Raw genomic sequence first — 17,816 nt, forward strand, 5'->3', positions numbered from 1 at the left:
TCACATATTACTAAACTCTCTGCATTTAAGCAAGCTTTATCTTATTCCTTATTTATGTTGCATAGTTGTAGCAAAGTTACATTCAACCTTAATATCTTGTTGAGCATAATCATACACTTTCAGTAAACCAAATTTATTTACCCACTAAAACATGCTTACAAAAATTGCAACTCATGTACTTATACATTCCCATAAAATTTTTATCATCCTCCTTTCATGCATTATTTCTATAAAAAATATTTTAAATTCTTGCCCTGCTTAGAGATAAAAACAGGTTTTTCCCCTATTATATTTTTTAAACCGTGAAAATTTAAAAGGAACCTCCAATTGTTATTATAATATTTCTTATATCTATCTCATCTGTTGAATTAGAGAGTGCACAAGATAAAGATCTTTCTTCTCTCTATTTTTTTAACAATTTTCCTATCAAATTTAGCTCCCTGACCTACACCCCTAATTTTTATAACATCTGCCATCATATCCTCCACCATCTTTTGTGGGTAACCCCTCTCACTAAAGTTGTTTTTTAGAGCTTCACATTCTTTATAAGACTGCTGAGTATCATTTGTATGAGTACTTACTCTTAAAAATTGGCTTTCCACAATATTATTCTTTAATTTCAAGTTATGCATACTCTCAAAAAATAAATATCCATTACTCTGTATTTCTTTTTTATGAATTTTAACTTATAACTTATTTAAATTCTTATAAATACTTAAATCTAAATAATGAATAGCATTTTTATCTATTTTGTAAGTAAAGTGCCAATGTTCTTCTTTCGGCTTTTCCCAGTTCGGGGTCATCACAGCGGAACTCCGGTCTGCTAATGATTGGCAGTAGATTTTTATGGTGCTGAGGTGCCAGCTTGAAGCCCAATCTTCAATGAAGGTGCACCCTATGCATGTCTTTCGAATGCCACTCGACCGCGCGGAGGACATGCAGACTCTACACAGAAGACCCTCCAGCCGAGAATTATTTATATATGTCATAAATCAATTAAAATGTCCTCAGTACCATTCCATAAAGTAAACAAATCATCTATAAAATGTTTATAAGCTACTCAATATTTGAAAAATTCAGTTTTAAATATGTACTCCTTTTCCCAGCCAATCATGAAAATATTGGTGTAACTGGGGCCATTGCTGCCCCCCATTGCCTTCCCATTAGTCTCCCTATAGATATTTTCAAATTCAAAAAAGTTATAAGCTAAAATAACATCAATAATCTCAGTGAACAATCTAATCTCTTCTTCATAAAAACAATCAGATTAACACATTTCTCTATTAGCCATTTCCAGTCCTTCATCATTTGGTATTACTGTATATAAAGATACTACATCAGCCATCACTAAAAACATTGAACCATCTGCTGACAACCTTGAAATATACTAACAAAACTCAAACTAGTCTTTAACATGAGATTCACTTCTACTTACCACCAGTTTTAGATATGTATCCACATATACTGCCATACATTCTGTTTTACTCCACCTATTGGCTACTGTAGGTCTAAAAGTAAGCTCACCCAGACTTGTGTGCATTTTCTGATGTCCAAAAAATCTGCAAATTTTAGGTTTCCAGATCCTAAAACATTCAACAAAATCAATAGTATTGAGCCCTTCTAGTAGCCATTTTTCTACACAAGAATCATGTTAAATGTACTTCTTACTTCTGACCAACTTGCTTTTTTATAAAACTTATCATACTGCAGCATGACCTTACTTTTATTACAATAGTAACTAACATCTAAAATTACTGTAACATTGCCTTTATTAGTCTTAGTAATATATAGGTTTTTATTTTGTTTTAATTTGATTATGGCTTGTTTTTCTTTTACTGTCATATTGTAAAAAACACGACTCACTTTCCTTTTTAGCAAATTTCTCACATCATTTCCACTTGTAACTAAAATGCTTCTAACTCCGGTTTTAAGGGGGGATTAAAAACACTAGGCTTTCTAAAGTTCTTATAGTCACCCTCATTGTCACCAGTATAAAAACGTTTTAAATTTAACTTACATAATCTCTTAATGAATTAATTGCAGAAATCAAACCAGCCCTCTTTGAGGGTACAAAGGATAACCCTTTATTTAAGTCCTTTAAATGTTCCAAATCCAATATGATGTTAGATAAGTTCACTATTTTAAACAAATTATTATTTACAGTACCTTCATAAGAAGACACAATGCTCATCTCTTTCAGTACTGGTTGTTCACAAAATTTCTCTGTCTTCTCAAAACTTTTCATATTATATTCACATTGCAATTGTTTTTGGTTTTGTACCAACACTTTTTCTTTTTTTGATTCACTTCTTGGCATTGCAGCATTTGGACAGCAACTTGCTCCGATGTTCTTTGGCCAGTTCCTATATCCTGATGCATGTCCACCTTCAGAAAACCTTGTTTATAAGCATTCTGATGGAAACTTGACTGCTGTCTTCTCTCCTTAAAATTCTCATGATGTGCTGGATGTTGGATTTCTTCTCTTAGATGCTGAACCTCTTCCAAATTAGTCTTTATTCTCTTCATTTTTTTTTCTTCCTTCTGCATCCTCAGCCTGTTCATTTAAATCTTCCTTTTGCAGGAACTCTATGGCCAAATTATTCTGCAATTCATGTATAAATGCATTGACTCTTTTTTTTTTTTTTTTTTGCTGTCAGTAAGAAAAACAAGCTATTTTTATTTTTGCTGCTGTTAGTTCAATGCTTTATATTTTGTTTAAATCACTTTAATAATGTTTGCTGTTTCAAAGGAATATGTTGATTGTGGTTTTATTTTCATTTATCTGTCTCTACAAATATGTTGTATCCTATGCAGCATAGCAGTTCAATGGTAAGATCTCTATTGAAAATGTCAGGATGCGTGTTTACTCCAGAGTTCTATTCACAGTTTGTGAGATATTTTGCTTTTTGTTCCAATGTCTGCTGGACTTTTCAAAATTTTCCAGTTTTCTTCTACCTCCTCAAAATATGCTAACATACCATCTGCCTTGAATTGTCCACATATATATATATATATATATATATATATATATATATATAATATATATGTGTGTGTGTGTTTGTGTGTGTGTGTGTGTGTGTGTGTGTGTGTGTGTGTGTGTGTGTGTGTGTGTGTGTGTGTGTCTCTGTGTTAGGCTTTACTACTTGTCTATTGGCCTGGGTCATAGTTAGCAAAGGATATGAAAAGGTTCAATTCACTTATCCAATTAACAAAGATAATTTAAATTGAAATTAAAATTAAAATTAACATTCTCTATATATTTCAGTAAATGATTGTTTTTAATTAATCTCACAAAGTCCTGGCAAACAACACAAGCTGGTAAACAAATATTCATAATTTATAACTTTGATGAATGATTTCACTCATCTTTTTCAGATCAATATCTTAACTGTTTATTTACACTGCTAATTATTTTCACCAATACATTGTGCCAATGTTTTCACAATTCAAATGCGCCAATATAAAAGTAGTCACTGTTAGGACCATTAACGTATTTTTCACTGCTCTTATCTTAATATAATGAGGTTGGAAGCTATCAACGTGCAAATAATTGTAAACATACCTCACGAACTCTTAGTATATTAATACTGGGCAAATGCAAAAATGGTATGGGGGGGCAAGGTCAACAACCTGGAATAGATGTTAAATGTGGTTTTTATTATAAACCAGGAAATATGCTAAAATAAAGCTTTACATTACCCTGAAAATGCATGAACTTTGAACTCAAATGGTTGCCATTATTTATTGACTTTAATCTTCACTGATTAAACAGGAAACTACAGATTTTATGAATAACTTACCAAAACTGTGAAGCAAAAACCTAGACATTTTGGTAAATTCTGGATAGTTATGAGCTACAGTATTAGTATATATCAGCTTCCTTTATGTTCTGCTAGCCATCTTCTTCTACTTTTAAATAATGCCTTGAAATGTACTTTGATATTAGTTCAACCTGTATACAAAGTATTCTGATCTCTTATGTGATAACTAACTTTGCCACTCCAAATAGTTCCTCATGTGCTGCATGTCTATGTCTGATGATATGTAAGTATACATGGAAATGATAGCAACAGTCGCAAAAAGGAAATCAGATGCTATAATATTGGCCATTTGCTGTAGCAGTTTTTTGGAAAAAAAAAGCCATGATTCCTTAACAAATAGAGAGATTCCAAACATAATCCACAAACATGTCAACTGGAACAGTCTTCAGATATGAAGCCACAACTATTGGCCACATAGGCAGGTAAATTAAATTTTTATGAGTTTTAGAATCCTGCATTTTTCCTGCTTTATGTTGTTTAACTATCAAAACATCATAACACTCAGTTGGAATGCCTGAACTAGAAACCTAGTCATATGAAGCACTGTTTTATTTGCTGAATGATTTATTTAGGTCATTAAGACTCATCTGTTTTGCAAGTGTCACACCTAAGATTTTATAATCTGCTTATATTTGCCAGTTTCTATTACTATTAAATATCCTCTGTTATTGACCTTCATAAATCTCAATTACCATTCCTCAAATTTATAAAGAATCACTTAAGTCAAAATGAATGTCTTGCAGACAGATATTTTCAAATGATGTAAACGTGGAAGAAGTGCCAGGGTGTATATACCTTTTTCTTGGACATAGTAGCGGTTTCTGAATTTGTAAGATTAACATTCCCTAAAATTAAAAAACATACATTTAATTTCCTTGCATGTAATTTAACATCAACCAAACTCTTAACAACATTAGCCTGATGTGCCAGTATGAACTTCAAATATTTTTCCAACAGTATAAGTTCAACTGGCAAAAATTCTTTATTAGATAGATTATGCGTGGCAAAAGTAGATTCTCTTAACAATGAACTGTAACATTTAGTATTCATTGTCCCTTCTACTAAGTCACCCTGGTGCTGTCCACAGTTTGCTTTGCATCTTCTTTTGGAGTTGCAAAAACTCTCACCCCATAATGATGCTGGGTTCTCACTGTTCTGTGGTTGGATTGCTGTCTAATTCAGATCTGTTATAGACCCTAATGTTTCCTTGTAAGACCAGTCATACTGATTTTCTTGGTGGCAGTGTGTTTGCTAACTTCTGTTTTAAAAATTAAATGAAGTCATTGGAAAGGATCTTACTATGTTATTCTTTGTTGTCAACAGCAAATGTATTGTAATATATGCTGCTGTTTTGAAAGTTAACACTAAACGCAAAGCATTCATCATAGGTTCGCCTGTCCTAGCCTGCATTTTTTTTTCTGCTTCCTAATTTTAGGTGTTTTCACATGTTGTAATCTCTAAATAATTCTCTCATAAACTAAAGCTGGATTTGAGTAACATAAATACCTTACTGCAGTTTTGGGTGTAAGCAAAATGTCTGTTTTAAGCTAACCAAGAGTCTCTTGGTGTTTCAACAAAGTAATAATGACTTCCAAAGTTATTTTATTAAAAAAATATATCAAGCTGATTGTATTGTCAGTTTATCACACTAATACCATTTGGAAACTTCTTACTCCTGAGTCCTTTTGTCATTCTTTAAACTCTAAGTCATTTGTCAAAAAGAATTATATCCCATGTGAATAATTTATATGTAAATAACTTATTTTCAAAATCTTTTAAGATTGTCACCTATAGGGTTGAAGAGCTGTTCATTGTGCTTTGTTGCTTACCTGTAGGAAACCATTTTTTATGTAGTAACTTAAAAATATTGCAACAGTCAGTATCATTATTAAGTTCTAGAATTAAAATGTCTTCTAAATTTCAGATAGACTATGAGCTACGTGGTCTTCTAGGAAACACTCTAGAAATGTTTCCTTTAACTAACATACTATTTAAAATATAAAAAGAGTTGCACAAGTCTGCAAGGAAGCTGTGTAATCTGTAGATAGAAAGACTGTTAGATACAGTGTCCTCCCTAGACCCAATTACTGCATCAGCCAACGATAATCTAATAAACATTAATATAATAAAAACATTATACAAATTGGTGCAGCGGTAGCGTTGTTGCCTCACAGCAAGAGGTTCTCCCGTTTGATTCTCGGCTTGGGTTGGAAGCGCCTTCTGTGTGGAGTCTGCATGTCCTCCCCACGGTCGAGTGGGCGTTTGAAAGACATGCGTTGAATGGGTGTGCCTTTGTTGAAGGTTGGGCATCGGGATGGCAACTCAGCACAATAAAACGAAAACAACTGCCAATCATTAGCGGACCGGAGTTCCGCTGTGGCAACCCCTAACCGGGAAAAGTCGAAAGACAAACAACAACAACATAAAATCAAACAGCAAACCAATTTAAAAGATTATTCTGAGGCTGGAAGAAGGACCTACATTTATCTGATTTATGTGCAAGGTAAACAGCATGCCTGGTTACTTGGAAGCTTGCAGTAGAAGCTATCTATCTGAGTGTTAATGTCCTGAAGAGGAAATCTGTTAACTGCTTTCTTATCTAGAATAAATGTTTGCTTGGCAGATGATTTTGTTTAAAAATGCCTGCTTGGGCTGTCTATAATTTCTAATTATTTTCATAGATAAAATTAAACATTTTCATAATGACATAAATGAGGTGCCTTATCTCACGCTCTTAGATTATCTGGCTTCAGTGAAAAAAAGCAGCTCACCCTCTCAGTACTGTTTTTTAAACAGTGGAATTAACTCAATCTCTTCCACTGAGGGCCTACCGCTCTCTATTAACAGACCCTTCTCATATGACCCCTATGGGTGAAATAAGAAATGCCTTCTGTCTCCCAATTCAAATATTATTAAATACTAGAGATGTTACTCAATAAAAATAGCTTCATTCTGGCTGGGGACAGCAATTTAAATCTAATACTGATTTTTAAGCACTGCTACATCAACTATATAAATGTTACTGCTTTCCTTCTAGTGTCCAAAGTAAAATGCTTCTCCACAGAATTCTGCATATCCATCAATAATAATTTCTTTTAATGTAAAATTTTCAAACTGCACTATAATGAGTCTTGATGCCCTCTTCCATTGCCTTTGTGAATTCCATGGCATACAGAGAGTTCTTGCTATGTTTATTTTTGCCCATGACCTAATCAGTCCTTTTAACAATCACCTCTTGAATAAATGTCCAACAATTAACCTCCCTCTGGAACTCTGTGTATGCATATGCCCTTTTGACGTGAATGAACTTCATCTTCTAGTATTTGCAGATGCACATACTGAAGACACACTTTGAATGCATCTGACTGAGCTCTTAGTTCCACATTCTGTCTTATTGGATGCTAAAGTATATCTGTATGTTGTTATAAATATTTCTCATCCTTTGTATCTTTTCTTCAGTTTGGGTTAGGTATGATTGCAAAGTAGTTTTTTATAATTTTATCTCCCCATCTTCATATAATCATTATCATTATAAAGTCTACTTCTTCTTCTTCTTCTTCAGCTCCCCATGGTCAGTGCAAGAGGGAACCCCCTTGGACACCTTCTCATATAGCAGCGTGATAGAGTTACCTCATTGTTGTTCTGTCTCATACTTCTTTTATCTCTTTTTTTCATCATAAACAGTTATTTTGCTTTTTTATTTTAAATTTAATAATGTATTTAGCACATTTTATAGTAAATCTTTTTAGAGAACTTTCCAATGGTGGGGGGGGGGGGGGGAGAGTGAGAGAGAGAGAGAAAGAGTTAGTCCAAACATGTGTTTATGTATCTTCTCCTTTCTAAAAATATTTTAACTATCACAGCACAAGAAAGCAGTGATCACAAGTGGAAGGATGCAACAGCTTTGCTGAAATCTCTCAAAAGCAAACTTCACACTTCTCAAGACCGAGGCGGAAAGTTGCAAAGCCCCCGGGCAAATGGAGAATGCTATCCAAACTGCAGAATCCTTTACAAATGCACTCTATGAGCACCTACAGGAATGCATGGATCGTGCCATCCCAAGTAAAACCAAGACTCATTCCTCCAAACACAGGAGACCAGTCTGGTGGACCCCAGCCATAAATAAGCTATACAACAAAAGGAGGAAACTATTACATGATGGGGCAAAATCCCAAAAAGGGAAGGCATCCCTGATCAGTATAAGCAAGAAACTTCACTCAATCATAAAATAATCGAAGGCTAACTTCGAAAGAAAAATCGCCAAAGACTGTAAAGATAATCACAAGGCGTTCTTTATCTACGTCAAGAATCTGGGTGGCAACTGTCAGATCTGCTCTGAGCTGGTGCAAAATGGCACAAAATACACTGAACCCACTGACATTGCCAACATCCTGGTGGACAGGTTCAGTACAAACTTTACCCCCCTTCCCCCCCAAAAGGGCATGTGTCTTATCCCAGAAGAATGCAGTCCCCCAGTCATCACAGACACACAGGTGAAAGCAGCCCTTTCCAAAATAAAAAAACAGCATCAATGGGACTGGATGGTATCCCACGCTGCGTCTTACATGAGCTCCAAAAAGAACTAAACCCTCCCATAAACTCACTGTTCCAACTCAGCCTTACCATAGGTTATGTACCCAAAGAATGGTGTACAGCAACAGTAATGATGCTCCACAAAGGTGGCGCCACAACAGATCCCGGGAACTATCGCCTCATAAGCCTGATTAACCTGGTCTGCAAGGTTATGGAGCGCATCATCATGGATCTCATAAACAAAGACATTGGGAATCTCCAGACACTGGACCCTACCCAATTCAGCTTTGTTAAAGGCAGATCTTGCCTCCTAAACCTAGTTGACTTTTTTGAAATAGCTACCAAAGCCATAGATGAGGGAAAGGTAGTCCAGACAGCCTACCTGGACCTTGCAAAGGTCTTCGACACAATACCCCACTCTGGCATCATAAATAAGCTTACCAGCTTAAATATCAACCCATATGTCACAAGATGGGTTGTAAACTGGCTCAGGGATAGAACTCATATGGTCAGAGTTGTGGGTGCCATGTCCGACTCTAAACCGGTTACAAGTGGCGTCCCACAGGGCTCAGTCCTGTGATCCCTCTTGTTTGGTATATACTTCTCTGAGGTACAGGCAAGCACGGGAGGACTGTGGCTGACCAAGTTAGTAGATGATTGCAAACTGGGAGCCATAATCAACTCTCCAGTCGACACAAGCATCCTCCAGAAGGGTCTTACAGAGACGGATACCTGGTGTTAAAACCATGGCTTTAAGCTAAATGCCAAAAAGTGCATAGTCATCCCTTTGGGAAAAACAAAGTGCCCACAAACTACCACATAGAAGGTAATCCACTAAGTACGGAAGTAGTAATTAGAGATCTGGGGACCCAAGTAGATAGTAACCTCTCCTTTGACAATCACATTGCCAAAGTGGTTAGAAAAACCTTCTATATAGCTCACCTAATCGCAAAAGGGTTCACATCTAGATCAAGAGAGGTCATTGTGCCCCTCTACTCATTGCTCATTAGGCCTTTAATTGAATACAACGCCCCATTTGGGATGTATCTTACCCGACACCTGCAACAGGTGGAGAGACCTGAAACCTCACCAAGAGGATCGTGGGCTGTAAACAGATGCTCTATGCTACTCGACTAAAGAAACACCAGCTCTACTCAGTTGCTTACCGCCTACTCAGAGGTGATCTCTGCCTGACATTCCACGCCATGTCTAACCCAGAATTGATGGACATGCTCTACCTCAAGAAAGCCAAATACATTAGAGCTACATGCTCCATGGATTTAAACCTCAGCACAACAATAAATAGGACATGCTGGAGGGATAGATTCATATCCCAGCGGCTTTCCTCGCTTTGGAATAGAATCCCAGTTCATGTTAGGCAGAGCCCCTTGCTGACCCTCTTCAAGAGAAATCTTGATGAGTGGATGGGAAATCGTAAATTTACTCCTGGGATCACTTTTATGGCCCTGCAGGACAGAGGCTCGGGAATCTTGTCTAAAAGGGTGGCAAAAGCCAACACATTCTGGCTAGGCTTATAAATGCCCTAGGGCAGATAGCCTAGTACCTACCTATGAACCTATGAACCTATAAAGCTTAGCTTCAATCTATGCTCCAAAGTTATGAATTTCCATAGAAGGCAATAAGAACACCAATTACTTTGCAAAACGGAATATAAAAGGTATTGCTGTTTATGTATTTATCCACATATCTCCTTGCTTAATTTGGAGAAGTATGAATTGCTTTTAGAGTACTATTCTTTGATGACTTCTTGAGCTTATCTACTTAAAAAAATCTGTGGTAATTAACTCAACCAAACACACACCCACCCATACACACATACACAAACACAGAGCACACTCATGCATACATATCCATACGGGTCTATGTGAAAATGCCAAAAGTGCACAACACCGATGATGAGAACACACCGACAATGGGAGATCGACAATGGAGAAGACCGACAGTTGAGAATCCCGACGCTGAGAACACCGACATGTTAATGTAAGTGTGCGATAGAGACGGATGTTAGGGTCAGGGTCTGGGTATGGTAAGTGTGTGATAGTGATGGACGTTAGGGTAGGGTGCGGGTCAGGTAAGTGTGCGATAGTGATGGACTTTAGGTTTAGGGGCAGGTTAAGTTAGTTAGGGTTAGGGTGCTGGTAAGGTAAGTGTGCGATAGTGATGGACTTGAGGGTTAGGGGTGGATTAAGTGAGTTAGGGTTAGGAAGCAGGTAAGGTAAGTGTGCAATAGTGACAGAGTTAAGGATTAGGGGCAGATTAAGTGAGTTAGGGTTAGGGTGCGGGTAAGGTAAGTGTGCAATAGTGACGGACCTTAGGGTTAGGGTTTGGGTAAAGGTTAGTGCATAGATAGTTGTGTATGTAAGGTTTAGTGTTTTTTTGTAAGGTTTTTGGTGTGCTTGTGTTGTGTGTGTGTTTTTCGGGAAAGGTATTTGTTTCGTTGATTATTGGGATTTTGGTTTGTTGGGCATGTGAAGTTTCGTGTTTTTGAACTTTCTTTTTTTGTCATTTTTTTCGTGTTGCTTATTTTGTTGTCGGTATTTTGGCATGTTGGTTTTATCAGGTAGACCCATCCGTGCATTTATCCAAACATATATATGTAGAGTTAGATGTAATACTCTGAACTGTGTCTAGCCTGACTGCCTCCCCATATTTCTCCACATTTGCATTTTCCTTTTGTAGCATTCAGTATGCAAAACTGAAATATCTGCTACTATTTAAAAACAACATGGCTGGACACTTTTCCTCAACTGTGTCATAAATTCTTTGCTTATGTAACACCTTGTCATATAACTAATTCTAAACAATTTTTATTCACCTGACTACTACACTAATTTGTATCTTTTTCATGTTATAGCAGAAGTAATTTTCTGTCTTTTTTCTCTTGTTAAGTGATGCCCAATGCCATGTGTTTAAATGTTTAACTTGTGCTTTTGCCTTTCATTTTCCATTCTAGAATATTCTACCCTGATGTTATTATTCCACTTTATCAAGCCAACATTGTAGTTATTACATGTTTTTTTATCTACACATTGTGTTCTTAACTGAAAACTGGTAATCATAATTTTAGTAATACTATGTATTTTTTACTTTTTTTTAATTTTTGACATCTTTGCATATGCATTTTTGCTGGACATTAACTTTAGTATGCAGTAAACAACTGATCTGTTTAGAAAGCTGCAATCTCTAAGCACTAATTATATCCTTTCTGTATGTTACTATTAAACGTTTAATGAATTAAAACTCAAGTGGCCAGCTCCAAATGTAGTTATTATTCTATCTTGTTGTTCAAATGTGTTTAAATTGCTTCCTTGTATTTAAATTGGCTATAAATATTTTACAGATTAGGAAACATAGGCTCCAGCTCAGAAAAGCAAAATGACCTTATTCTCTTCACGCTCCAGCTGAAAGTACCAGATCATCTGTTTGAAATAAGTGCATGACCTTCTGATAACACACAGGACAATTAAAACTTTGAATGACACATTCTCTGAAACTGTGCAGGATAGTGGTCAAAACGTTTTGCAGGATCAATTCCTATCCACAGCCTCAGCATGTGGTTAGTTTTGTTCTCTGCATCCCCTTACTAACTCCATAGCCACACAAATGATGGGAAAAGAGAAACACCTTGCAAAAGCAAAAAAAAAATTGTTTATACTACAGTGATCTCTCAATACAACCAACTTATGTAAAATATTTGGGGAGGCTGGTAAATTTGGGGAGTTTTCACCAAGGAGACTACATTCTGTGGGATCCCATTTATCAAATTGTAATTTTACAGCAACTAACTCCTGCTCACTTCTACTGTCCAACTTGAAAGACTAGTTATGCGATGATTAGGTCATGTACTATGCCTGCACTTTTGCATGGATGAACGCAGACTTTGTTACACAATTCTTTGAATCCTGCAAGCATGACTGCTATACTTTCTGAAGTTGATTGCACTTACTACTGTATTCTGAGTCTTCAGCAAGAATGGAGTAACTATGCCTGCAAGTGCTGTCATCATATTCAATGGACTTTCTGTACTGCAGTGAAATGTCCAAGCTCTTGAGCAACAGAAGTAATATATTGACCACAAAATCAATTCAGAAAAGTTCTGAGCAACTTATATTACATTCTGGATATCCATACACACTATCGTAAAGTTATAACCCTTATTGGCTTAAACAATAAGGTCCAGTATGGACAAGATTTTACAAAAGCATTACAGGAGAGAGGCCATCTATTATATCTAACAGAAACTACAATTTGCAGACACCATAGCAGTTCCTATTTGCTAAAGAGATGATGCTATTCCTGTAATGTGTGACACTGAAAACTATTAAGGCTTAATGAATAACTGTGAGAGCAGTATGGCTGTTATTATGGCATCACTTTGCAACAGATTACACGTTATCTGTTTTACTAATTATCCCACTGTATTTTGCACTTCCTGCATATGATATTATTATAGTTTGTAGAATTCACAGTGAGGTGAAACATTTTTCAGGTGCAGTATTATTATCTTTAAATAAGCTAATCAATCTTAAGAGTTGCTGCTAATTTGCAGATGGAAGCAATCTTATTGATTAGTCGTCAGTCAAGCCATAGTCAGTTGGGCAGGATGCCTTAATACTAAGTTAGACAAACTTTTTTTTTATTTTTCTAACAGTTTTTTTAAGTACATCATGCAATTCTCAGAATATGAAATCCTCTGTTTTGTGAAACAGTTTTCACAGCTAACTCCACTGCAAAACTAGAGAGAGAATAGAATGTCGCTACATATGAACAAACATGAGCAAGTTAACAGAAGATCATAGTGGTATCAGATTCATGAAAATTTTAAATCTGAATTTTAGATTCTTTCTCCATCGCAATGTCCTTCATTCCTTTTTTCCCTTTTCCCCGAGTAATATTACCATTCTGTTTCATGAAGAATAAAAAATCTTAAGAAATAATGGAATAACTATCAACAAGACTGCCTGTAAATGTGTATAAAGCTTTCTCCCACTGTTGTGTGCATTTAATTAACTCTGGGTGACACTGATAGCTGCAGCTGTTTTGTAATGATATTTAATTAATTTTATAAAATCATATGCATCTTTTTTTACTTATTAGATAGGTGCTGTCTTATCATTCTGTCATAGCATAATATTATTATAACTTAATACCTTGATGCCAGATCAGTCAACCACAGAAGACCAGACAGGCAGATCCTCAATAAATTATATAATATCCCAAGTTTTACCAACTTCACACTCAGTTGTAATTTTCTGAGATAAAAGAGAAAACAGTGCCCTGCATTGATAGGAAACAGAAAAAAAAAAAGAAAGAAAGAAATGCAGACATTAAAAAATGCCAAAGTCTTGCTGTCCTGCTGTTCTGGCTATGACCAAATAGGCTTAGATGTACTTAGTGGTACTGCTTGTTGCAGTCTACATTTTTCTTTATAGTCAGGCTTATTAATCACAATCATAACGATTTTACTGTTTGCTTAAGACCACTGTGCACTTTAATAGATGAACTAATTCCGTTAACTATGGAGTATGCAGTTATGACTGTAGGAATTAAACTTAGTTTACTGCCTCTGACATTGAGATACATTTTTTGACCTAACTGAGGCATTTTTTGTGCCTGCCATCCTACATGTCTTCTTATATTTCTTTTTTTTTTTTTTTTTTCTTGGTAAATCATTTTCTTAAATTTTATGTTTCAATCATATAGGCAAATTAATGAAATGTATTACTTACATCCATTCTGCAGGCTTAAAAGTATATTGTTCCACTTGTCATACACATATATATATATATATATATATATATATATATATATATATATATATATATATATATATATATATTTCTGATGTTAAATTAGCAAGAGGCTAAACAAAACAAATATTATGACTCTTTTTTTTTATGTAGATTTTTACTGTCGACTTATAATCCCACACGCAAAATGATGTCAGGTTAGGTATTTATCACTAATTTAGATACAAATGCAAAGCATTCTGGATAATCAAAAGCACCATAGTCATTAAAGGAACAACTACTTATTTATATTATGGTTCCACCAATGGAACTTCAGATATGTTCATACATGGATGGATGTTCCACCTGTGAGAAATAGCTTAAAAATTGCTTTTCTACGATATAAGACATATTGCTGCACCTAGCATAGAAACATAGAAGCCTGTACACTAATATAGGTAGGGATTGTGGATACACTCTTTCTTGGTGTAATGTCAGTGTTTTCAGTTTCAGTGCTTATGAATGAAATTAATTGCAAAAATAGCACTCTATCTGTCTCAAACATAGTAAAATTTGACATGGTATATGGTAAGGAAATCATTTCCATTATTGAGGGCTGGTTATTTGCATTCACTAAGGAAAGAGTGACAATGTAGTTTAATATTTTAGCCAGCGATAATAATAGGTAATTAATTAATTTCTCTGAATACCAGTTTAATCCAGGGTTGCTGAGGGGGACAGATAATACTCATGATCTCAGTGGGTACAAGTTATAGAAGCATTTTGGGATGAAGCACTTATTCATTAATGAAAGCCCAAAGGCACACAGCCACACATACACACACACACACACACACACACACACACACACACACACACACACACACACACACACACACACACACACTCTCTGTGCAGCTAAGCTTGTAAGGGCCCTAGTGGTCATTAGCCTAGTAATATCTTATGAACCTATGAACAAAGACACTCACCCCCCCCCCCCCACACACACACACACACACACAAACACAATATGCATACAGAGAAGCAAATGTCTGGAATGTAAAAGAAAATAAAACAGTGAACCTAATTAAAAAAAAAAGAAACACAAACACAGGGAGGACATGCTGACACATGTGGAATGCACCACAGCTTAGAACTTAACTGGACAACCAACTGTAGTGAGGCAGCAAATTAACCACTGCACCACTGAGTTGTATTAAAATTGAAACATTACTTTATATTTCAGCATTTTAATAAAATGTGCATTTTATGGACGTAAATGTTGTAAACGTATGATTAACTGCTTCAGTTCAGCTTCATTTTATAGTCAGTATTGTGTCTGCATATACAGAAATTACTTCATAATCCCATTATAGAGAAATCTTTACAACCCTAAGTGACATCATGACATCTTTTGCAGCAGCATAAGCCCAGGTTAAGTATTCCTGTAATGACGATATCACATTCTTCATTTCTACATAGATGAAATCAGAAACAACCAAAACAATTCCTTCTGTCAGATATGACTATGGTACCGCTTGAGATGTTGAGGATACAATATACCTTCATTGTAAAATATGATATCTTTAGACACATTCTATAAGTCGACACTCCCACCTTAATAACTGCTTAAAGCTTTATGTAATGGCTGGTCTAATAATGTAGGAGCTGTTTCCAAGAACGGTATGTATAAGTTGAACTAAGATAGTCTTGATGCACTAAGTAAAGCAATGTGCTACAGAATTAAGGAAGTACAAGAACGTGATGGAAATGTTATGTTATTTCATCTAGTGCTGGCATATCTCTGAATCTCCTGTCTGTATATCTGAAAGTAGGATCATGTTTCAACACAACTTCATTCTGTAATGCTGTAAACATTAAATCAGCTTTGTAATAACATTCATGAGATTTACATGGAATCAGACTAAGATGAAATTAATAACCTAATGTTTGTCAGATGTGATGCAGGGCCTATCCCTGAGTGTCTGCTTTTCTGTTTCAGAGCCACCTGTGTTGAGAGTCTAATGGGTCATGGTTCATTTTCTTTTGACTTCTCTAGTTAGTAGCCATGAGTATCACTTCATTTTTAATGAAATCTGAACTCACATGGCACAGTGCACTTTAACCTTTCAGGGACTCGAAGTGCACTTCATAACTCACTTAAGGAACTCTTGACTAGTTTTAGTCTAGTCACTGCTATAAGGAAAACAAGAATTGCAACTGTTTTTACTTAACTTGATCAGCAATTAGAGCAATAGGAGGTCTGTCTTCTGTGAATAGAATGCAGTAATTATAATATAGGAAAGGGAGAGATTAAAGAAGAGGAAGCATGTTACCAATAAATGAAGAATTACTTGGACAGTGCAGCAATATAACAAAACAGTACTTTAGTTTGCTGACATGTTCTAAAAAAAAAAAAAAAAAAAAAAAAAAATATATATATATATATATATATATATATATATATATATATATATCAATACTTGTTACTTGAAAGAAGTGCCGTATTATTTGCAAGAAGGAATGAAAGAAAGAAAGAAAGATATTTCTGTTCTTTTCCAGTCCGAATAACTGCAGCAAACATTTGAGCAGATTGACAATTTATGTGTTAAATTCTTCTGCTGTGAAAATGTCAGATTCCATTCCCATTTGATATTCAGCTTTGTATCCATGCTGTAATGACTTCATTTGGAATTTTTAACAAAGTGCACTATTGGTCAAGTGATAAGGCAGTGCAATGTTTTTGAGTTCCACAGTTGTATTAAAGATCCATTGATACAACTGGCAACATTATGATGGCATAATTCAAAAATGCCCTTTTGGCCAAATTCCTAGGAGGCCATAACCCTTTTTGAGATCAATAAGTAAATAAGAGAAGCTGAAATGCAAATATCTCCAAACTTGTACTACTCTGAGGCCATTCATTGATATGAATAATGCTTTCATGGATGTTCTGGTGTTCATTCAAAGATACCCTTGCTTCTGTGACCCTTTATGAACAAGCACATTGCCACTAATTGTGATTGGCAGATAAAGCAAAGGCAAGCCATTGATTGGCATATGAAGTAACTTTTGTCCATCCCACAATTCAGTGGGTTCCTCCCCATCAATAGACAAAAAGTTGCCTACTTTGCTGGGAGGAATTATAACCTCTGGCCTCATGCATCCTTTTTATAAAGACCATCTAGCCCTGTTCTTTTGAGCAGTGTCTCAGAATTCGAATGAATAGGACCTTCACAATGGAAGAGTTTTCTTTTCGTTTTTGTTTTACGGGCTGCACAGAAGGAGAGAAGCTTTTGTATGTGAATGAACAAAAGCTAATTAGCAATACGTCTGATTTTCATGTTAAAAAATATCATGACACTTCTGAGCAAAATAAACATATTTTAGATATTTATCATTTTAATCTATATCAGTTTGATGTAGCAGTTTAAACTTATCTGTAAATAAATTTATGATTCCTGGCATACTGGAATTATTTATTTACCAGAGTCACAGAAAATTATTTTGCTTGTTTACACATGCATTATTGAACTCCTGTTTAAACAGTTAAATGTTGAATTACCGCAGTCAGTATATAGAAGATAATTTATTATAAGTGTTTCTTATTTCAGGAGCATAGCATTTCCAGCCAGCTTTACTAAATAGGCACATATAGTAAACAAATAATATTTTAACAAGCATTATAAAACTGGTACATATAGTAAATACA

This window comes from Protopterus annectens, chromosome 4.part0 (assembly GCF_019279795.1).
Source record: "Protopterus annectens isolate FY-2018-M chromosome 4.part0, PAN1.0, whole genome shotgun sequence".
NCBI lineage: Eukaryota > Metazoa > Chordata > Ceratodontiformes > Protopteridae > Protopterus > Protopterus annectens.